The sequence below is a fragment of the Paramormyrops kingsleyae genome, chromosome 4, assembly GCF_048594095.1.
Source record: "Paramormyrops kingsleyae isolate MSU_618 chromosome 4, PKINGS_0.4, whole genome shotgun sequence".
Taxonomy (NCBI): Eukaryota; Metazoa; Chordata; class Actinopteri; order Osteoglossiformes; family Mormyridae; genus Paramormyrops; species Paramormyrops kingsleyae.
The window spans coordinates 46,299,406-46,319,786 of record NC_132800.1 but is presented as its reverse complement, the minus strand read 5'-3'; the positions used below and the strand labels follow the sequence as shown (position 1 = coordinate 46,319,786).

At 53.8% G+C, this 20,381-nt stretch overlaps 20 non-coding genes and 1 pseudogene across 20 annotated transcripts; all 21 read left to right on the top strand.

Annotated features, from left to right (window-relative positions):
• Nucleotides 1-6,504: 6,504 nt before the first annotated feature.
• On the top strand, nt 6,505-6,623 carry LOC140589420 (5S ribosomal RNA). The gene has a single exon (XR_011990599.1). It is a non-coding gene; the product is annotated as a 5S ribosomal RNA (ribosomal RNA).
• Nucleotides 6,624-6,920: 297 nt separating this feature from the next.
• Nucleotides 6,921-7,039, top strand: LOC140590629 (5S ribosomal RNA). The gene has a single exon (XR_011991460.1). It is a non-coding gene; the product is annotated as a 5S ribosomal RNA (ribosomal RNA).
• Nucleotides 7,040-7,336: 297 nt separating this feature from the next.
• Nucleotides 7,337-7,455, top strand: LOC140589227 (5S ribosomal RNA). The gene has a single exon (XR_011990404.1). It is a non-coding gene; the product is annotated as a 5S ribosomal RNA (ribosomal RNA).
• A 297-nt stretch (nt 7,456-7,752) lies between these two features.
• LOC140590628 (5S ribosomal RNA) lies at nt 7,753-7,871 on the top strand. The gene has a single exon (XR_011991459.1). It is a non-coding gene; the product is annotated as a 5S ribosomal RNA (ribosomal RNA).
• A 297-nt stretch (nt 7,872-8,168) lies between these two features.
• On the top strand, nt 8,169-8,287 carry LOC140590627 (5S ribosomal RNA). The gene has a single exon (XR_011991458.1). It is a non-coding gene; the product is annotated as a 5S ribosomal RNA (ribosomal RNA).
• Nucleotides 8,288-8,584: 297 nt separating this feature from the next.
• Nucleotides 8,585-8,703, top strand: LOC140589490 (5S ribosomal RNA). Its single transcript, XR_011990669.1, has one exon. It is a non-coding gene; the product is annotated as a 5S ribosomal RNA (ribosomal RNA).
• A 297-nt stretch (nt 8,704-9,000) lies between these two features.
• Nucleotides 9,001-9,119, top strand: LOC140590626 (5S ribosomal RNA). Its single transcript, XR_011991457.1, has one exon. It is a non-coding gene; the product is annotated as a 5S ribosomal RNA (ribosomal RNA).
• Nucleotides 9,120-9,416: 297 nt separating this feature from the next.
• Nucleotides 9,417-9,535, top strand: LOC140590625 (5S ribosomal RNA). Its single transcript, XR_011991456.1, has one exon. It is a non-coding gene; the product is annotated as a 5S ribosomal RNA (ribosomal RNA).
• Nucleotides 9,536-9,832: 297 nt separating this feature from the next.
• Nucleotides 9,833-9,951, top strand: LOC140590624 (5S ribosomal RNA). The gene has a single exon (XR_011991455.1). It is a non-coding gene; the product is annotated as a 5S ribosomal RNA (ribosomal RNA).
• Nucleotides 9,952-10,248: 297 nt separating this feature from the next.
• On the top strand, nt 10,249-10,367 carry LOC140590623 (5S ribosomal RNA). Its single transcript, XR_011991454.1, has one exon. It is a non-coding gene; the product is annotated as a 5S ribosomal RNA (ribosomal RNA).
• Nucleotides 10,368-10,664: 297 nt separating this feature from the next.
• Nucleotides 10,665-10,783, top strand: LOC140590622 (5S ribosomal RNA). Its single transcript, XR_011991453.1, has one exon. It is a non-coding gene; the product is annotated as a 5S ribosomal RNA (ribosomal RNA).
• Nucleotides 10,784-11,080: 297 nt separating this feature from the next.
• LOC140590620 (5S ribosomal RNA) lies at nt 11,081-11,199 on the top strand. The gene has a single exon (XR_011991451.1). It is a non-coding gene; the product is annotated as a 5S ribosomal RNA (ribosomal RNA).
• A 272-nt stretch (nt 11,200-11,471) lies between these two features.
• Nucleotides 11,472-11,590, top strand: LOC140589904 (5S ribosomal RNA). Its single transcript, XR_011991083.1, has one exon. It is a non-coding gene; the product is annotated as a 5S ribosomal RNA (ribosomal RNA).
• A 297-nt stretch (nt 11,591-11,887) lies between these two features.
• LOC140589938 (5S ribosomal RNA) lies at nt 11,888-12,006 on the top strand. The gene has a single exon (XR_011991117.1). It is a non-coding gene; the product is annotated as a 5S ribosomal RNA (ribosomal RNA).
• Nucleotides 12,007-12,303: 297 nt separating this feature from the next.
• LOC140589545 (5S ribosomal RNA) lies at nt 12,304-12,422 on the top strand. The gene has a single exon (XR_011990724.1). It is a non-coding gene; the product is annotated as a 5S ribosomal RNA (ribosomal RNA).
• Nucleotides 12,423-12,719: 297 nt separating this feature from the next.
• Nucleotides 12,720-12,838, top strand: LOC140590105 (5S ribosomal RNA; annotated as a pseudogene).
• A 297-nt stretch (nt 12,839-13,135) lies between these two features.
• On the top strand, nt 13,136-13,254 carry LOC140589543 (5S ribosomal RNA). The gene has a single exon (XR_011990722.1). It is a non-coding gene; the product is annotated as a 5S ribosomal RNA (ribosomal RNA).
• Nucleotides 13,255-13,551: 297 nt separating this feature from the next.
• On the top strand, nt 13,552-13,670 carry LOC140589542 (5S ribosomal RNA). The gene has a single exon (XR_011990721.1). It is a non-coding gene; the product is annotated as a 5S ribosomal RNA (ribosomal RNA).
• Nucleotides 13,671-13,967: 297 nt separating this feature from the next.
• Nucleotides 13,968-14,086, top strand: LOC140589541 (5S ribosomal RNA). Its single transcript, XR_011990720.1, has one exon. It is a non-coding gene; the product is annotated as a 5S ribosomal RNA (ribosomal RNA).
• A 297-nt stretch (nt 14,087-14,383) lies between these two features.
• LOC140589937 (5S ribosomal RNA) lies at nt 14,384-14,502 on the top strand. The gene has a single exon (XR_011991116.1). It is a non-coding gene; the product is annotated as a 5S ribosomal RNA (ribosomal RNA).
• A 297-nt stretch (nt 14,503-14,799) lies between these two features.
• On the top strand, nt 14,800-14,918 carry LOC140589936 (5S ribosomal RNA). Its single transcript, XR_011991115.1, has one exon. It is a non-coding gene; the product is annotated as a 5S ribosomal RNA (ribosomal RNA).
• The last annotated feature ends 5,463 nt before the right edge of the window (nt 14,919-20,381 follow it).

Below are 20,381 nucleotides of genomic sequence, written 5' to 3'. Positions count from 1 at the left end.
GTCTACTTTTAAATAAAGCAATTTAAATTAAAAATATATATTTTCAGTTTATGTAATTCATCTGAAACCAAGGAGAGGCACAGAATTTCTGTCGCACTTCATTATCTGCTAATGACCCGAGGCAGGGCACGCCCACAGCCATTCACACGGAAAACAGTCCGGGCAGCATGCGTATAAGGCCACGCCCCCCGGCTTAAAAACACATACAGTCTAATGGTGTGTTCGTTTTTCTCTCGGATCTCGGAAATTCTGAGTTGAAGTGACATTATGGTGCGTTCGACTATTTCTCTCCAAGTCGGAACTCGGATGAAAACGTCACGAAACGTCAAGAAAAACGTCGCTTCCCGTCGGAAACAAGCCTCTTTTATGACGTTGAAGTCGGACAAGATTTGCCCCAAGAGCCTGTCAGCCAATCAAAAAAAAAGAAAGGGTGTACACAATAGCCAATCAGAAAATAGTACTATTGTATCTGGGTAAAATACAACACAACAACCAATGAAAAGGCATCCTGTGGAATGTCACTCTTTTTTACATGCTTTGTCATAAATAAAATTCCATTACTGAAGTATGTATTGCTGTAGAATTGTTTTTATTTTAGTAATTTTAATCACCAAAGTTTCTAGATTAAATTTCTGACCCATTTTGGGTTACATTCAACCCAGCAGTGTAGTCATTTTGAACTAATAGTTGGGTTAAAAATCAGAACCCAATATGCTGGGTTAAACGTGTAACCCAACTTTACCCAGCAGTCTCAACCCAGTTTCACCTTCCACAGCGTTACAGCGTTAACATACTCCATGTGTCAAAGAACACATCTGTCTGCAGTCAGCCCTTACATTGCAGCACACGTTTTACTCATCATTCGTAGATCTTTCTTACCTGTTTCAAATGATCTGTAGCTGTACACAAGGCATTTACAACACTTTCTGCATCCCCTAATCTAAAGTGTAAACTACTCATCCGGTTCAATCAAATTATTTATAACAGTCTACAAACCATACACAAAAATATTAACATTTATCATTCCTTTTTGAATGCAGTCATGTTTTGTAAATGGTAGGTTCATCACTAACTAATCACTTGTAAATGACTTGTAAATGTATTAACAAAACATACACAAACTGTTAGCATATCACTTATTAATCATTTATGAATGTTTTGTAAATAATTAGTTAATCATTAACTAATCACTTGTAAATGACTTGTAAATGTATTAACAAAACATACACAAACTGTTAGCATATCACTTATTAATCATTTATGAATGTTTTGTAAATAATTAGTTCATCATTAACTAATCACTTATAAATGCCTTACAAAGGAACGTTATAAAGTGTTACCGGTTATTTTTATTGTTCGTATTGGTTTTTTATGCTTGTGTTTCACCTGTGTATTTAACATGACATCGCTCGCCCATCAGGGTGGGATGTGTGGGTGGTTGCTTTGGTGGGTGGGGTGGCTGCTTTTACGTCCCGCTTTTATCACTGGATTGTCTCTTAGTGCCTGTGCCCCCGTTAGTTAGTCTGTCTTCTGTATAGTCTAGTCCTGTCTGTGATTATGTGTGTTTCCCGCCTGGAGCCAATACACTTTTGAACAATGACTTTGACTCTCACGTCACTCAGTGCCCGGGGGCTGCGCTCCTGGGCCAAGGCCCAGGCGGTTTTAGCTGTCTGTAGTGATTCGTCTGTCGTGTGTCTGCAGGAGACTGGGTGGGATGGGGCTTTTATCGACAAGGTGCATGGTCGGGCGATGTCTTCTCCACCGCCTCTGTTAGGCCAGGGGTCATCGGTTGGGGTGTCGCGCTGCTCTGTCACCGCCCGCGCATCCAGGCAGCTTCCCTGCTGTACTCGAACGGGGGGGGCAAGTGTCTGGCTGTCGGACTGCGTCTGGAGGGGGGCTTCGCCTGCACCGTCGTGGTCGTGCACGCGCCCACTGATGAGGCTTGGTGTGCCTCCTTCTTCGACTGCCTGGCTGCCCGTGTGGCGCAGTGGCCCTGTCCTCTCGTGGTCGGGGACTTTAACATCACCCTCTCTCGCCTGGACGTGCGGAGGGGGGTAGTCATGCGGGCCGATGCGGGGAGAGCCGCGCTCCTCCGTATGATGCGTGCCTGTCACCTCACGGATCTGTGGCGGGATCGCAACCCTGACCGACGCATCCTCTCCAGGACGCAGCGTGTCCGGGGGGTGGTGCAGGGAAGCAGGCTGGACTACGCCTTAGTGTCCCCTGCTGTCGCTGCCCGTGTCCGTGCGATGGCTTATCGGGAGTGCCTTTTGAGCGATCACGACTACTACATATGCACTCTCGATTCTGGGGAGGTGCAGTGCGGGCGGGGCACCTGGGTCCTCAACCCCTCCCTCTTAAGCGATGGTACCGTTACAGATAAGGTTAGCTTCGCATTGTGGACGGGAGTGCGGTCGCCTCTGTTCTCCCTTGATGTACAGGCGGGGTGGGAACTGCTTAAGAGGCAGGTGGTGGCCATCTTGCAGGCTGCCGGGAGGACTGCGGCCGGACGCTAGCGGCGGTGGGAGCGCGCCATGCTGCGTGACCTCCAGCTGGAATTGTTGCCGCTCGAGCAGGACGCAGGGGACCCCGCGCGGTTCTCGGCGCTGCAGGACGAGCTGGCGCTCCTCTCTGAGCGGAGGCAAGCCGGGGTGGCGTTGCGGAGCGGGGTGCGTTTCGTCGCTCCTGGGGAGCTCTCCCTGCGCTACTTCAAGGCGTTGGAGGAGTCCAGGGGGGCTGCGAGGCTGCTTCGGTCGGTGCGCTGCCGTGACGGCCAGTTGGTGACTGACGCGCCCAGTGTCCTGCGCGTCGTGCAGGACTACTCGGAGGCCATGTTCTCCAGCAAGCGTATTGATCTGGACGCCCTCTCCCCCCTCACGGGGCTGATCGAGGCGCGCCTCTTGCCCGAGAGCGTCGCCCTGTGTGACGCCCCCTTGTCCGGTGATGAGATCGAGGCCCCCATTGACCGGCTCCGATGGCTTCACGGCAGACTTTGAGCCACCTGGCTGGGTATCATCAAGATGCTCTTTAAGCACTCGGGAGACAGGGGGGATCTGGCTAATTACAGGCCCCTCACCATGCTCAACACTGATTACAAGGTGTTGGCCTCGGTCTTGGCTTCCCAGCTCAGTCGGGTGCTGCTGTCTCTCATCCACACCACCCAGACGTACGAGGTGATGGGCCGCACCATCCTGGACACTGTCCGGGATGTGCAGGTGGCGGTGGGGCTCATGGAGACGGCGGGTATGCCCGGTTACCTGGTGAAGCTCGACTTCGCCAAGGCTTTTGAAAGGGTCGAGCACTCCTACCTCCTGCGTGTGCTGGAGGTGTTCGGCCCGGGCTTCCTGGCCTGGACGTGCCTCTTGTGCGCCTCCGCCATGTCCGCGGTCGCCTGCAACGGCTACGTTACTGCTCCCATCTGCATGACGTGTTCAGTGCGGCAGGGCTGCCCCCTGTCGGTCGCCTTGTACACCTTGGCGGTCGAGCCCCTCGGCCTCCTGGTGGCCGCCTCTCATGGCATCGCTAGGGTGCCCATCAGCCCGACATGTCACGCTCCACCGGTCTTCCAGTACACTGATGACACCACCCTGCTCGTACCCGACGGGGCCAGCGTGGGGGCTGCATTGCGCAGCAGTACTGTGATATCACTGGGGCCAGGGTGAACCTGCAGAAGTCAGTCTACCTGCGGCTCGGCTCGGCTGGGCCTCTGCCCGCTGAGCTGGGGCTGACTGAGGCCGAGGGGTAGGTGCGCCTCCTGGGTGTGCTGCTCGGGAGGAGCACCGAGGTCGCGATGGGAAGGATGTAGGACAATCTCACGGGTGCTGTGGAGCGGCGGCTGGCCGGGTGGTCGGGCCGTCTCCTCTCGCTGCAGCAGCGGGTGTTCCTGTTGAACGCATTGGTGTTATCCGTGCTGTGGTATCACCTGAGCGTGACTGACCTGTCTCACGGGCACTACGCCAGGATGCGGGCGGCCGCCCTGCGCTTCCTCTGGGGGGGGGCAGAGTCATGGTGGCTTACGCTACTTTGATTGGCCCTCCCGGGCCCTCTGGTTCAGGCCAAGGCCCTGTGTGTGCGGATGTTGCAGGCCTTCCTGGACGAGAGTCGCCCCTCCCTGTGGAAGGAGGTGCTCTCGCTCCGGCTGGGACAGTGCGCTGGGAGGGAGCTGGCCGAGGACGTCCTTTGGATGCGCCTCCGGCCCGGCATGGTGCGAGGCATCCCCTCCCTCTATGCACAGCTCCTGTTCCAGGAGCACACTGTGGTGGTGCCTGAGGGGCGGTAGCTGCTGCTACTCAACCCGCACGTCCTCTCCGGGGGGCGGCCCCTGGAGTTCCGGCACTGGTGGGAGGCCGGAGTGCGTCAGGTGCGAGACCTCTTCTATGAGGTGCGCCCTGGCTTCCTGCCTCCCGCGGCCGTCTTTGACCAGGTCGAGGCTGTGGCCAAGAAGGCCTCCAGGGTCACTGTAGCCAGGCAATGTCTGGCGGCTAGGGCTGCCCTCCCCGCGACATGTGGCCCCTCGTTTCCCCGTGGTATACGTGAAGCGGCTGTCCGGGTCACTCGTCCCCTTGGGGGCATGTGCCACCCGTGACTTTGCCCGCTTCTACAGGCAGCACGCTTTCATTGCCCCAGTGGCGCAGGAATTTTGTAGCAGGTGCTTCCCTGTTTGATGCCCGACGGACCCTGCCCTGGCTCATTTTGATTTCAGACAGCAGCACAATGCCCTATGGTCAATGAGGTGGCTGTATAGACTGGGCTTCGCCACGTCTCCACTCTGCCCAGTGTGCCGGGATGTGGAGGAGGGCCAAACACACTTGTTCTTTGGCTGTCCACAGTTAGCTGATTTTATTGTCTGGGCACTGGAGGTGGTGGACAGGATAGCCGGGGCGGTGGGGCCCGTGCCTGTTTTTACGGAGGTGGGGTGGCAGGTCATGTTCCTCTTATGTGTCCCCAAAGTCCACCCCGCCAGCACCTTTCTTAACCTGTTTTTAGCAGTCGCGGCGCAATGAGGGCATGGTTTTAGATCAGGTTTTAATGTGTAATTATCGACTGCGACTGGTTTTATCCAAGGTGTCTGCCGGGCCTCATGACATGCCCTGAACTGGATTCCTTTTGTTTCTGTTGTGGGTGGGCATTTGGTTTGGGATGTGTTTTGAGGGTGGGCTGTTTGTATTCCTTCCGTTTCTCTGTTTTGGGTGGGTTCCCTGGGTTGTTTTCTTTGCACGGGTTGTGTGTGGGTGGGTTTTCGTGCTGCTTGTTGTTTGTGTTCTGTGTTTGTCTTTAGTTCCCCTTGCTCCTCTTTTAATTGGACGTTTCATTGATTGGCTTTTATTGTGTTGTGTTGTGCTTTTTTTATTAAAACCACACCTCCATGATGAAGACAGCTGCACCCTGTGAGTAGGGGTCTTGGGTCGTGGGCTTGGCCCGGTCCCTGGCCCCTCTCCCTGTACTGCCCCCCTGCTGTGGTGTATGTGTGGTGATGTCATTCTGAGTAGTTTAATAAAAAAAAAAACGGCGCCCGATCTCGTCTGATCTCGGAAGCTAAGCGGGGCCGGGCTTGGTTAGTACTTGGTTGGGAGACTACCTGGGATTACCAAGTGCTGTAAGCTTTTTCTTACTTTCACTTCATCCAGAGGGCCCTGCATTTTGCCATGAATGTAAAGTTGTCACTCCCCTTTCATTTCACAAATTACCTTTATTTGCACAACGACGGCAGTCCCCGCCCACTTTTGCAGAAAGTACTCGAAGCAATCGTGTACAATTCACCGCTTTCTTCCTCACTTTAAGAACGACCTCAAAGACATCTTGACATCAACGCCACATCGACGTCTGCTCTTCTCTCAGCGCGACGCTGAATAAGTCCAGAACTGAAAACAAAAGGCTGTCTATCTTATTTGATAGCTTTCGATTGCAGCGTTAAAATTAGGCAGCAATAGGCAGGTAAAGGGGCAATGATTGCCGGCAGGCAGACGCAATTTTTAATCTACCTGGTACCGCAAAGTAGTAAGGAGAAGAAAGTCTGCCCATCTGGCAAGATGAAATTAGTCGCTGGAGGCTGCCGGCCGAGGAATCTGAAAAACGTTGGGCGGCCGTGCTGGGGGCGGGACACCTGATTTGATGGTGGGGTTGCAGGGTGAGCGGGGGAGCGGGGGAAAAAGCAACTGTATAGTACTTGGTTGGGAGACTGCCTGGGAATACCAAGTGCCGTAAGCTTTTTCTTAGTTTCACCTTATCCAGAGGGCCCTGCGTCTTGCCACGAATGTAAAGATGTCACTACCCTTTCATTTCACAAATTACCTTTATTTGTACAAAGACGGCAGTCCCCGCCCACTTTTGCAGAAAGTACTCGTAGCAATCGTATACAACTCACCGATTTCTTCCTCATTTTAATAACGACTTTCTCAAAGACATCTTGACATCAATGCCGCATCGACGTCTGCTCTTCTCTCGGTGCGACTCTCAATAAACCCTCAACTGAAAACAAAAGTGCCGATTCTGGCCGCTTCCCTTGCTTACGGCCATACCGTTCCGACTGCGCCCGATCTCGTCTGATCTCGGAAGCTAAGCGGGGCCGGGCTTGGTCAGTACTTGGTTGGGAGACTGCCTGGGAATACCAAGTGCCGTAAGCTTTTTCTTAGTTTCACCTTATCCAGAGGGCCCTGCGTCTTGCCACGAATGTAAAGATGTCACTACCCTTTCATTTCACAAATTACCTTTATTTGTACAAAGACGGCAGTCCCCGCCCACTTTTGCAGAAAGTACTCGTAGCAATCGTATACAACTCACCGATTTCTTCCTCATTTTAATAACGACTTTCTCAAAGACATCTTGACATCAATGCCGCATCGACGTCTGCTCTTCTCTCGGTGCGACTCTCAATAAACCCTCAACTGAAAACAAAAGTGCCGATTCTGGCCGCTTCCCTTGCTTACGGCCATACCGTTCCGACTGCGCCCGATCTCGTCTGATCTCGGAAGCTAAGCGGGGCCGGGCTTGGTTAGTACTTGGTTGGGAGACTGCCTGGGAATACCAAGTGCCGTAAGCTTTTTCTTAGTTTCACCTTATCCAGAGGGCCCTGCGTCTTGCCACGAATGTAAAGATGTCACTACCCTTTCATTTCACAAATTACCTTTATTTGTACAAAGACGGCAGTCCCCGCCCACTTTTGCAGAAAGTACTCGTAGCAATCGTATACAACTCACCGATTTCTCCCTCATTTTAATAACGACTTTCTCAAAGACATCTTGACATCAATGCCGCATCGACGTCTGCTCTTCTCTCGGTGCGACTCTCAATAAACCCTCAACTGAAAACAAAAGTGCCGATTCTGACCGCTTCCCTTGCTTACGGCCATACCGTTCCGACTGCGCCCGATCTCGTCTGATCTCGGAAGCTAAGCGGGGCCGGGCTTGGTTAGTACTTAGTTGGGAGACTGCCTGGGAATACCAAGTGCCGTAAGCTTTTTCTTAGTTTCACCTTATCCAGAGGGCCCTGCGTCTTGCCACGAATGTAAAGATGTCACTACCCTTTCATTTCACAAATTACCTTTATTTGTACAAAGACGGCAGTCCCCGCCCACTTTTGCAGAAAGTACTCGTAGCAATCGTATACAACTCACCGATTTCTCCCTCATTTTAATAACGACTTTCTCAAAGACATCTTGACATCAATGCCGCATCGACGTCTGCTCTTCTCTCGGTGCGACTCTCAATAAACCCTCAACTGAAAACAAAAGTGCCGATTCTGGCCGCTTCCCTTGCTTACGGCCATACCGTTCCGACTGCGCCCGATCTCGTCTGATCTCGGAAGCTAAGCGGGGCCGGGCTTGGTTAGTACTTGGTTGGGAGACTGCCTGGGAATACCAAGTGCCGTAAGCTTTTTCTTAGTTTCACCTTATCCAGAGGGCCCTGCGTCTTGCCACGAATGTAAAGATGTCACTACCCTTTCATTTCACAAATTACCTTTATTTGTACAAAGACGGCAGTCCCCGCCCACTTTTGCAGAAAGTACTCGTAGCAATCGTATACAACTCACCGATTTCTCCCTCATTTTAATAACGACTTTCTCAAAGACATCTTGACATCAATGCCGCATCGACGTCTGCTCTTCTCTCGGTGCGACTCTCAATAAACCCTCAACTGAAAACAAAAGTGCCGATTCTGGCCGCTTCCCTTGCTTACGGCCATACCGTTCCGACTGCGCCCGATCTCGTCTGATCTCGGAAGCTAAGCGGGGCCGGGCTTGGTTAGTACTTGGTTGGGAGACTGCCTGGGAATACCAAGTGCCGTAAGCTTTTTCTTAGTTTCACCTTATCCAGAGGGCCCTGCGTCTTGCCACGAATGTAAAGATGTCACTACCCTTTCATTTCACAAATTACCTTTATTTGTACAAAGACGGCAGTCCCCGCCCACTTTTGCAGAAAGTACTCGTAGCAATCGTATACAACTCACCGATTTCTCCCTCATTTTAATAACGACTTTCTCAAAGACATCTTGACATCAATGCCGCATCGACGTCTGCTCTTCTCTCGGTGCGACTCTCAATAAACCCTCAACTGAAAACAAAAGTGCCGATTCTGACCGCTTCCCTTGCTTACGGCCATACCGTTCCGACTGCGCCCGATCTCGTCTGATCTCGGAAGCTAAGCGGGGCCGGGCTTGGTTAGTACTTAGTTGGGAGACTGCCTGGGAATGCCAAGTGCCGTAAGCTTTTTCTTAGTTTCACCTTATCCAGAGGGCCCTGCGTCTTGCCACGAATGTAAAGATGTCACTACCCTTTCATTTCACAAATTACCTTTATTTGTACAAAGACGGCAGTCCCCGCCCACTTTTGCAGAAAGTACTCGTAGCAATCGTATACAACTCACCGATTTCTCCCTCATTTTAATAACGACTTTCTCAAAGACATCTTGACATCAATGCCGCATCGACGTCTGCTCTTCTCTCGGTGCGACTCTCAATAAACCCTCAACTGAAAACAAAAGTGCCGATTCTGGCCGCTTCCCTTGCTTACGGCCATACCGTTCCGACTGCGCCCGATCTCGTCTGATCTCGGAAGCTAAGCGGGGCCGGGCTTGGTTAGTACTTGGTTGGGAGACTGCCTGGGAATACCAAGTGCCGTAAGCTTTTTCTTAGTTTCACCTTATCCAGAGGGCCCTGCGTCTTGCCACGAATGTAAAGATGTCACTACCCTTTCATTTCACAAATTACCTTTATTTGTACAAAGACGGCAGTCCCCGCCCACTTTTGCAGAAAGTACTCGTAGCAATCGTATACAACTCACCGATTTCTCCCTCATTTTAATAACGACTTTCTCAAAGACATCTTGACATCAATGCCGCATCGACGTCTGCTCTTCTCTCGGTGCGACTCTCAATAAACCCTCAACTGAAAACAAAAGTGCCGATTCTGGCCGCTTCCCTTGCTTACGGCCATACCGTTCCGACTGCGCCCGATCTCGTCTGATCTCGGAAGCTAAGCGGGGCCGGGCTTGGTTAGTACTTGGTTGGGAGACTGCCTGGGAATACCAAGTGCCGTAAGCTTTTTCTTAGTTTCACCTTATCCAGAGGGCCCTGCGTCTTGCCACGAATGTAAAGATGTCACTACCCTTTCATTTCACAAATTTCCTTTATTTGTACAAAGACGGCAGTCCCCGCCCACTTTTGCAGAAAGTACTCGCAGCAATCGTATACAACTCACCGATTTCTCCCTCATTTTAATAACGACTTTCTCAAAGACATCTTGACATCAATGCCGCATCGACGTCTGCTCTTCTCTCGGTGCGACTCTCAATAAACCCTCAACTGAAAACAAAAGTGCCGATTCTGGCCGCTTCCCTTGCTTACGGCCATACCGTTCCGACTGCGCCCGATCTCGTCTGATCTCGGAAGCTAAGCGGGGCCGGGCTTGGTTAGTACTTGGTTGGGAGACTGCCTGGGAATACCAAGTGCCGTAAGCTTTTTCTTAGTTTCACCTTATCCAGAGGGCCCTGCGTCTTGCCACGAATGTAAAGATGTCACTACCCTTTCATTTCACAAATTACCTTTATTTGTACAAAGACGGCAGTCCCCGCCCACTTTTGCAGAAAGTACTCGTAGCAATCGTATTCAACTCACCGATTTCTCCCTCATTTTAATAACGACTTTCTCAAAGACATCTTGACATCAATGCCGCATCGACGTCTGCTCTTCTCTCGGTGCGACTCTCAATAAACCCTCAACTGAAAACAAAAGTGCCGATTCTGGCCGCTTCCCTTGCTTACGGCCATACCGTTCCGACTGCGCCCGATCTCGTCTGATCTCGGAAGCTAAGCGGGGCCGGGCTTGGTTAGTACTTGGTTGGGAGACTGCCTGGGAATACCAAGTGCCGTAAGCTTTTTCTTAGTTTCACCTTATCCAGAGGGCCCTGCGTCTTGCCACGAATGTAAAGATGTCACTACCCTTTCATTTCACAAATTTCCTTTATTTGTACAAAGACGGCAGTCCCCGCCCACTTTTGCAGAAAGTACTCGCAGCAATCGTATACAACTCACCGATTTCTCCCTCATTTTAATAACGACTTTCTCAAAGACATCTTGACATCAATGCCGCATCGACGTCTGCTCTTCTCTCGGTGCGACTCTCAATAAACCCTCAACTGAAAACAAAAGTGCCGATTCTGGCCGCTTCCCTTGCTTACGGCCATACCGTTCCGACTGCGCCCGATCTCGTCTGATCTCGGAAGCTAAGCGGGGCCGGGCTTGGTTAGTACTTGGTTGGGAGACTGCCTGGGAATACCAAGTGCCGTAAGCTTTTTCTTAGTTTCACCTTATCCAGAGGGCCCTGCGTCTTGCCACGAATGTAAAGATGTCACTACCCTTTCATTTCACAAATTACCTTTATTTGTACAAAGACGGCAGTCCCCGCCCACTTTTGCAGAAAGTACTCGTAGCAATCGTATACAACTCACCGATTTCTCCCTCATTTTAATAACGACTTTCTCAAAGACATCTTGACATCAATGCCGCATCGACGTCTGCTCTTCTCTCGGTGCGACTCTCAATAAACCCTCAACTGAAAACAAAAGTGCCTATTCTGGCCGCTTCCCTTGCTTACGGCCATACCGTTCCGACTGCGCCCGATCTCGTCTGATCTCGGAAGCTAAGCGGGGCCGGGCTTGGTTAGTACTTGGTTGGGAGACTGCCTGGGAATACCAAGTGCCGTAAGCTTTTTCTTAGTTTCACCTTATCCAGAGGGCCCTGCGTCTTGCCACGAATGTAAAGATGTCACTACCCTTTCATTTCACAAATTACCTTTATTTGTACAAAGACGGCAGTCCCCGCCCACTTTTGCAGAAAGTACTCGTAGCAATCGTATACAACTCACCGATTTCTCCCTCATTTTAATAACGACTTTCTCAAAGACGTCTGCTCTTCTCTCGGTGCGACTCTCAATAAACCCTCAACTGAAAACAAAAGTGCCGATTCTGGCCACTTCCCTCGCTTACGGCCATACCGTTCCGACTGCGCCCGACCTCGTCTGATCTCGGAAGCTAAGCGGGGCCGGGCTTGGTTAGTACTTGGTCGGGAGACTGCCTGGGAATACCAAGTGCCGTAAGCTTTTTCTTAGTTTCACCTTATCCAGAGGGCCCTGCGTCTTGCCACGAATGTAAAGATGTCACTACCCTTTCATTTCACAAATTACCTTTATTTGTACAAAGACGGCAGTCCCCGCCCACTTTTGCAGAAAGTACTCGTAGCAATCGTATACAACTCACCGATTTCTTCCTCATTTTAATAACGACTTTCTCAAAGACATCTTGACATCAATGCCGCATCGACGTCTGCTCTTCTCTCGGTGCGACTCTCAATAAACCCTCAACTGAAAACAAAAGTGCCGATTCTGGCCGCTTCCCTCGCTTACGGCCATACCGTTCCGACTGCGCCCGATCTCGTCTGATATCGGAAGCTAAGCGGGGCCGGGCTTGGTTAGTACTTGGTCGGGAGACTGCCTGGGAATACCAAGTGCCGTAAGCTTTTTCTTAGTTTCACCTTATCCAGAGGGCCCTGCGTCTTGCCACGAATGTAAAGATGTCACTACCCTTTCATTTCACAAATTACCTTTATTTGTACAAAGACGGCAGTCCCCGCCCACTTTTGCAGAAAGTACTCGTAGCAATCGTATACAACTCACCGATTTCTTCCTCATTTTAATAACGACTTTCTCAAAGACATCTTGACATCAATGCCGCATCGACGTCTGCTCTTCTCTCGGTGCGACTCTCAATAAACCCTCAACTGAAAACAAAAGTGCCGATTCTGGCCGCTTCCCTCGCTTACGGCCATACCGTTCCGACTGCGCCCGATCTCGTCTGATCTCGGAAGCTAAGCGGGGCCGGGCTTGGTTAGTACTTGGTCGGGAGACTGCCTGGGAATACCAAGTGCCGTAAGCTTTTTCTTAGTTTCACCTTATCCAGAGGGCCCTGCGTCTTGCCACGAATGTAAAGATGTCACTACCCTTTCATTTCACAAATTACCTTTATTTGTACAAAGACGGCAGTCCCCGCCCACTTTTGCAGAAAGTACTCGTAGCAATCGTATACAACTCACCGATTTCTTCCTCATTTTAATAACGACTTTCTCAAAGACATCTTGACATCAATGCCGCATCGACGTCTGCTCTTCTCTCGGTGCGACTCTCAATAAACCCTCAACTGAAAACAAAAGTGCCGATTCTGGCCGCTTCCCTCGCTTACGGCCATACCGTTCCGACTGCGCCCGATCTCGTCTGATATCGGAAGCTAAGCGGGGCCGGGCTTGGTTAGTACTTGTTCGGGAGACTGCCTGGGAATACCAAGTGCCGTAAGCTTTTTCTTAGTTTCACCTTATCCAGAGGGCCCTGCGTCTTGCCACGAATGTAAAGATGTCACTACCCTTTCATTTCACAAATTACCTTTATTTGTACAAAGACGGCAGTCCCCGCCCACTTTTGCAGAAAGTACTCGTAGCAATCGTATACAACTCACCGATTTCTTCCTCATTTTAATAACGACTTTCTCAAAGACATCTTGACATCAATGCCGCATCGACGTCTGCTCTTCTCTCGGTGCGACTCTCAATAAACCCTCAACTGAAAACAAAAGTGCCGATTCTGGCCGCTTCCCTCGCTTACGGCCATACCGTTCCGACTGCGCCCGATCTCGTCTGATCTCGGAAGCTAAGCGGGGCCGGGCTTGGTTAGTACTTGGTCGGGAGACTGCCTGGGAATACCAAGTGCCGTAAGCTTTTTCTTAGTTTCACCTTATCCAGAGGGCCCTGCGTCTTGCCACGAATGTAAAGATGTCACTACCCTTTCATTTCACAAATTACCTTTATTTGTACAAAGACGGCAGTCCCCGCCCACTTTTGCAGAAAGTACTCGTAGCAATCGTATACAACTCACCGATTTCTTCCTCATTTTAATAACGACTTTCTCAAAGACATCTTGACATCAATGCCGCATCGACGTCTGCTCTTCTCTCGGTGCGACTCTCAATAAACCCTCAACTGAAAACAAAAGTGCCGATTCTGGCCGCTTCCCTCGCTTACGGCCATACCGTTCCGACTGCGCCCGATCTCGTCTGATCTCGGAAGCTAAGCGGGGCCGGGCTTGGTTAGTACTTGGTCGGGAGACTGCCTGGGAATACCAAGTGCCGTAAGCTTTTTCTTAGTTTCACCTTATCCAGAGGGCCCTGCGTCTTGCCACGAATGTAAAGATGTCACTACCCTTTCATTTCACAAATTACCTTTATTTGTACAAAGACGGCAGTCCCCGCCCACTTTTGCAGAAAGTACTCGTAGCAATCGTATACAACTCACCGATTTCTTCCTCATTTTAATAACGACTTTCTCAAAGACATCTTGACATCAATGCCGCATCGACGTCTGCTCTTCTCTCGGTGCGACTCTCAATAAACCCTCAACTGAAAACAAAAGTGCCGATTCTGGCCGCTTCCCTCGCTTACGGCCATACCGTTCCGACTGCGCCCGATCTCGTCTGATCTCGGAAGCTAAGCGGGGCCGGGCTTGGTTAGTACTTGGTCGGGAGACTGCCTGGGAATACCAAGTGCCGTAAGCTTTTTCTTAGTTTCACCTTATCCAGAGGGCCCTGCGTCTTGCCACGAATGTAAAGATGTCACTACCCTTTCATTTCACAAATTACCTTTATTTGTACAAAGACGGCAGTCCCCGCCCACTTTTGCAGAAAGTACTCGTAGCAATCGTATACAACTCACCGATTTCTTCCTCATTTTAATAACGACTTTCTCAAAGACATCTTGACATCAATGCCGCATCGACGTCTGCTCTTCTCTCGGTGCGACTCTCAATAAACCCTCAACTGAAAACAAAAGTGCCGATTCTGGCCGCTTCCCTCGCTTACGGCCATACCGTTCCGACTGCGCCCGATCTCGTCTGATATCGGAAGCTAAGCGGGGCCGGGCTTGGTTAGTACTTGGTCGGGAGACTGCCTGGGAATACCAAGTGCCGTAAGCTTTTTCTTAGTTTCACCTTATCCAGAGGGCCCTGCGTCTTGCCACGAATGTAAAGATGTCACTACCCTTTCATTTCACAAATTACCTTTATTTGTACAAAGACGGCAGTCCCCGCCCACTTTTGCAGAAAGTACTCGTAGCAATCGTATACAACTCACCGATTTCTTCCTCATTTTAATAACGACTTTCTCAAAGACATCTTGACATCAATGCCGCATCGACGTCTGCTCTTCTCTCGGTGCGACTCTCAATAAACCCTCAACTGAAAACAAAAGTGCCGATTCTGGCCGCTTCCCTCGCTTACGGCCATACCGTTCCGACTGCGCCCGATCTCGTCTGATATCGGAAGCTAAGCGGGGCCGGGCTTGGTTAGTACTTGGTCGGGAGACTGCCTGGGAATACCAAGTGCCGTAAGCTTTTTCTTAGTTTCACCTTATCCAGAGGGCCCTGCGTCTTGCCACGAATGTAAAGATGTCACTACCCTTTCATTTCACAAATTACCTTTACTTGTACAAAGACGGCAGTCCCCGCCCACTTTTGCAGAAAGTACTCGTAGCAATCGTATACAACTCACCGATTTCTTCCTCATTTTAATAACGACTTTCTCAAAGACATCTTGACATCAATGCCGCATCGACGTCTGCTCTTCTCTCGGTGCGACTCTCAATAAACCCTCAACTGAAAACAAAAGTGCCGATTCTGGCCGCTTCCCTCGCTTACGGCCATACCGTTCCGACTGCGCATGATCGTGCCTGATCCTGCGCGGCTCAGTGTGTGTGTGGTGGTGCGTGTGTGTGGTGGTGCTTTTTTTTGCCTTTGCAGTTCACTTGGTTTTCCGTTTCTTTCTCCGTTTTATTTAATAATTGTTTTGGTTTAGTTTTGCCTTGGTTAGCCTCCCCTCTCCCTGGCTGCTTCGTTGCGCCGGAGGGGGAGGCTTGTCACTCGTTTTGTGTGTCTTTTTTTGCATTTATTTCTGTTCGTTTGGTTTCCTTTGCGCGGTGCGCGTTTACTTCCGGGTTTGTCAATTAGGCTTTTTTTCGTTTATTTCAGCGTTTCTTCAGTTTCTTTTTGTGCTGGTTCTGTTTTCCCTCTCCCTGGCCTCATTTTGGGCCGGGGGGGGAGGCTTGTCACCCTTTATTTCGCCCCTGATTTGTGTTTTGTTTTCGCCCTCCGTTTCTGTGCGCGTTTTTCATCCGTTGTAGTTTGCTCTGGTTTATCTTGTTTTTGGATCACTGTTCCTTTTCTTTTCTGTCCCAGTTCGTTTCCCCTCTCCCTGGCCGTTTTATTGTGCTAGGGAGAGAGGCTTGTCATTCGATTTTTTTCGCCGGTCTTGTGTTTTGTTTTCCACTTCCGTGTTTTGCGCGTTTATTATTTACCGGCTTTTCTTTTTCCCCCTTGATTGCTGGTTTGTTTTGTCCCCCGGGCTCCCTTATTGGTTGCCCCCCCTCCTCCCCTTCATTGTTTGATCATGGCTGCTCAGCCGCAGCCATCCACGTCGCGTGCAGCCGCGGCTGCACAGGCGTTCGGTGTTGATGATGGTGATGACGTGTCGCGTGCAGCCGCGGCTGCACGGGCGCTGGATTCTGACAAGGTTTATTCTCTGGATGATTTTGGTAGGGTGGAAATGGAGGTAGATATGGCGGTGGAGCCGCCTGGTCTGGGTGACCAGGGGCCCGGTGAGTGGGTGAAGGTTGTTTCTCGTAAGAGGGCGGCGGCGGCGGCGACGGCTTCCGGGTCGGGAGCGGTGCCCGCTAAGGTGAGCGGCGGGGCCGGTGATGGTGCTGGTGCGGGGGTCGGCGGTGCCATCTCTCCGCCTGACAGCTATGCTGGGAGGGTGGCTCAGGCCGGTCGGGCGCAGCGGGCGGGTGCAGGTGTGCGCGTGGGCACGGGGGTGCGTGCGGGTGTCCTGCGCCAGGGTGCGGCGCCACGAGGCGCCTGGGACGAGGGCCCTGCCCCAAAGGGGCCTTATACTAAGGAGGCCACTGCCTCCGTAGACTTGAGTGCGTTTGACAGCGTGCCTTTGCTGGAGGTGGCGAAGGCGATATTGTTGTTGGTGCCGAAGGACGCCCTGCTGGCCGTGTGCCCGGCCCCTAACGTGGCAGTGGAGGTTACCTTCACCGCCCCCGAATACATCGAGCTAATTGAGGGCGGCCTCACCGTACAGGGCAAGCTCTGCCCGGTCAGACGCCTCTGTCAGGCGGAGCGCGTGGTCTCCTTTCTGCACCTGCCTGCGTATGTGCCCGATCAGGTCATCCTCGATCGCCTTGCGGCATGGGGTGTGGAGCCCATCCTCCCGGTGCGCCGTCGGCTCCTGCCCGGCACTCGGGTCACTGACGGCACCCGCTGCGTCAGGGTGCGTTTCCCGGCCGGCGTGGTGTCCTTGCCCTACAGTGCCCGATTTGATACGGCCGAAGGGCCCCGCTACATTCGGGTCGCCCCTGACAATCAGGTCCGCCTCTGTCGGATGTGCCTCCAGCCGGGGCACGTGGTGGCCCAGTGCCCCCAATACGTGTGCCGTGTCTGCGGGCTGCAGGGGCACTACGCCCGTGACTGTGTTGCCGCCCGCTGTGCTGGCTGCCGCAAGGCCGCCGCCCTGTGCACCTGCCCTGGCGCCCCTGGTCGGGACGGGCCGGCCTCCGCTGCCGGGGACGGGGTTGACCCGGGCTCTCACGCTGGGGGGGAAGAGGGGGTGTCTCTCCTTCCGCCCCGGGACCCCAGTAATGCTGCCGCCATCGCCGTGCCTTTGACACCCCCTGTGGCTGCTGCCGCTGACTGCCTGGATTCCAGCATGACTGACCACCTCCCTGCTCCTGTGGCTGGCCCGAGGGGAGAGGTGAGTGGGGGTCCCGTCGTGGGGGTGGACGCTGTGCCCTTTGGGGGGGCCGGAGACCCCCCGGCCGCACAGGACCTCCTTGGGGCGTCGGGCGTTGAGGACATGGAGCTGCCCTCCGGAGCTGCGGGTCCCGTGGAGCTGCCAGTGCCCTTGCCTGTCTCCCAGTCCCTGTTTTCGGAGCCCCCGCCCGCCCCGCCCTCGTCTCTCACCCCGTCCCTTCCCGCAGCTCCGGCCGCGGGTGAAGTGCGCCCGGCGTCCCGGATGGCCGGGGGTGAGACTGTGGATGGCCCCCCTCCCCCAGCCCCCGCTCCCTCTTCCCCCTCCCCTCCGCCTCCATCTGCCGAGCCCCTGGCGTCGCCCTGGTCCGGCATTCCCCCCTTCGGCACTGATACCCTGCGTCAGCTCGATGCCCTGGACCCGGACCCCTTCGTCGCCCCGCGGTCCCAGACGGGTGCGGGCAAGGCCCCCGTGAATAAGCCTGGCAAGGCCAAGAACAAGCTCCGTTTTTGCATGGGGTCTAGGTCCGGGGCGTCCCATCAGCCCCCTCTGCCGGGCCTAGCCAACACTCTGCGGCGCCAGGAGGAGCGGCGGCAGTCGGCGGTGGCGGCCCTGGCGGCCATGCGTGCTGCGAGCCCGGGTCATGACGACAGCGGCGACACGGACTGATGCTTCATCGCCACACCCCCTTCATTGACTCATGTCTTCCTTTGGTTGTGTTGTCTTTCCGTGTGTATTGCTTTTCTGCTGCCCTGGTTTTGTTTTTGGTTTCTGTTTACATTATCCCGCCACCGTGTCCGTGTCGCCTTCTGCCCCTGCTATCGCCGCTGCCGTCCCCGCTTCACCCCGTCCCCTAGGTCCCGTGCGTTTTACTTGATTGCTCGTGTTTTATTGTGTTTTTTTTTTTTTACGGCCCGCCTATTTATTGTATTTATGGTTCTTTTTATGGTTTCTTTTATTGTTCTTATTGTGTTGCTTGTCCCTTTTACCTGTGTGTTTCCCGCGACATCGCTCCACCATCCGGGTGGGTTAGTGGGGTGGTTGTCTGGGTGGGCCTGTTCGGCTGGGAGCGTCCCGCTTTTATCTGGGTATGTGTGGCTTTTACCTCCTGTGCCGGTGTCTTGTCTGTGTGATGTGTCCCCTGCCTGGTGCCTAACAGAGACTCTTTTATCCCAATGACACTGACTCTGACCTCCCTCAATGCCCGGGGGCTGCGCTCCTGGGCTAAGGCCCAGGCAGTTTTAACTTCGTGTTGTGACTCGTCCGTTGTGTGTTTGCAAGAGACTGGGTGGGATGGGCCTTTTATTGATAGAGTGCGGGACGCATGGTCGGGCGATGTCTTCTTCTCCACCGCCTCCGTCGGGCCAGGTGTCGTCGGTTGGGGTGTCGCGCTGCTCTGTCGCCGCCCGCGTGTCCAGTCGGCATCCCTGCTGTACTCGGACGGGGAGGGCAAGTGTCTGGCTGTCGGGCTCTGTCTGGAGGGGGGTTTCGCCTGCACCGTCGTGGTCGTGCACGCGCCCAATGACGGGGCCCGGTGTGCCTCCTTCTTTGACCGCCTGGCTGCCCGTGTGGCGCGGTGGCCCTGTCCTCTCGTGGTCGGGGACTTCAACATCTCCCTCTCTCGCCTGGATGTGCGGAGGGGGGCAGTCGTGCGGGCCGATGCGGGGCGAGCAGCTCTCCTCCGCTTGATGCGTGCCTGTCATCTCACGGACCTGTGGAGGGATCGCAACCCTGACCGTCGTGTCCTTTCCAGGACGCAGCGTGTCCGGGGCGTGATGCACGGCAGCAGGCTGGACTACGCTCTGGTGTCCCCTGCTGTCGCTGCCCGTGTCCGTACGGTGTGCTATCGGGAGTGTCTCGTGAGCGATCACGACTACTTTCTCTGCACGCTTGACTCTGGGGAGGTGCAGCGCGGGCGGGGCACGTGGATCCTCAACCCCTCCCTCTTAAGCGATGGTACCGTTACTGCTAAGGTGAGCTTCGCATTGTGGACTGGGGTGCGGTCGCCCCTGTTCTCCCTCGACATTCAGGCGGGGTGGGAATTGTTAAAGCGGGAGGTGGCGGCCGTTCTGCAGGCTGCCGGGAAGGCCGCAGCCGGACGCTTTCGGCAGAAGGAGCGCGCCTTGCTGCGTGATCTCCAGCTGGAACTGCTGGCGCTCGAGCAGGATGCAGGGGACCCCGTGCGGGTCTCGGCCCTGCAGGACGAGCTGGCTCTCCTCTCTGAGCGGAGGCACGCCGGGGCGGCGTTGCGGAGCGGGGTGCGTTTCGTCGCCCCTGGTGAGCTCTCTCCTCGCTATTTCAGGGCGATGGAGGAGTCCCGGGGGGCTGCGAGGCTGCTCCGTTCGGTGCGCTGCCCGGACGGCCAGTTGGTGTCCGACGCACCCGGTGTCTTGCGCGTCGTGCGGGACTACTGGGCCGCTATGTTCACCAGCGAGCGCATCGATCTGGACGCCCTCTCCCCCCTCACGGGGCTGATTGAGGCGCGCCTTTCGCCCGAGAGCGTCGCCCTGTGTGACGCCCCCTTGTCATGTGATGAGATTGGGGCAGCTATTGACCGGCTCCGGCCGCGAAAGTGTCCCGGCTCCGACGGCCTCACGGCAGACTTTTACAGGGTCTTTAAGGGGGAGCTGGTGCCCGTCTTGCAGGCCCTTTATAGTGACGTCCTCGCCCGCGGTGAGATGCACGGCACCATCCGGCTGGGTTTGATTAAGATGCTCTTTAAGCACACGGGAGACAGGGGGGAGCTGGCTAATTACAGGCCCCTCACCATGCTCAACACCGATTACAAGGTGTTGGCCTCGGTCTTGGCCTCCCGGCTCAGTTCGGGTGCTGCCGTCCCTCATCCGCACCACCCAGACGTACGGGGTGACGGGCCGCACCATCCTGGACACTGTCCGGGATGTGCAGGCGGCGGTGGGTTTCATGGAGACGGCGGGTTCGCCCGGTTACTTGGTGAAGCTCGACTTCGCCAAGGCCTTTGACAGGGTCGAGCACGCCTACCTCCAGCGTGTGATGGAGGTCTTCGGCTTCGGCCCGGGCTTCCTGGCCTG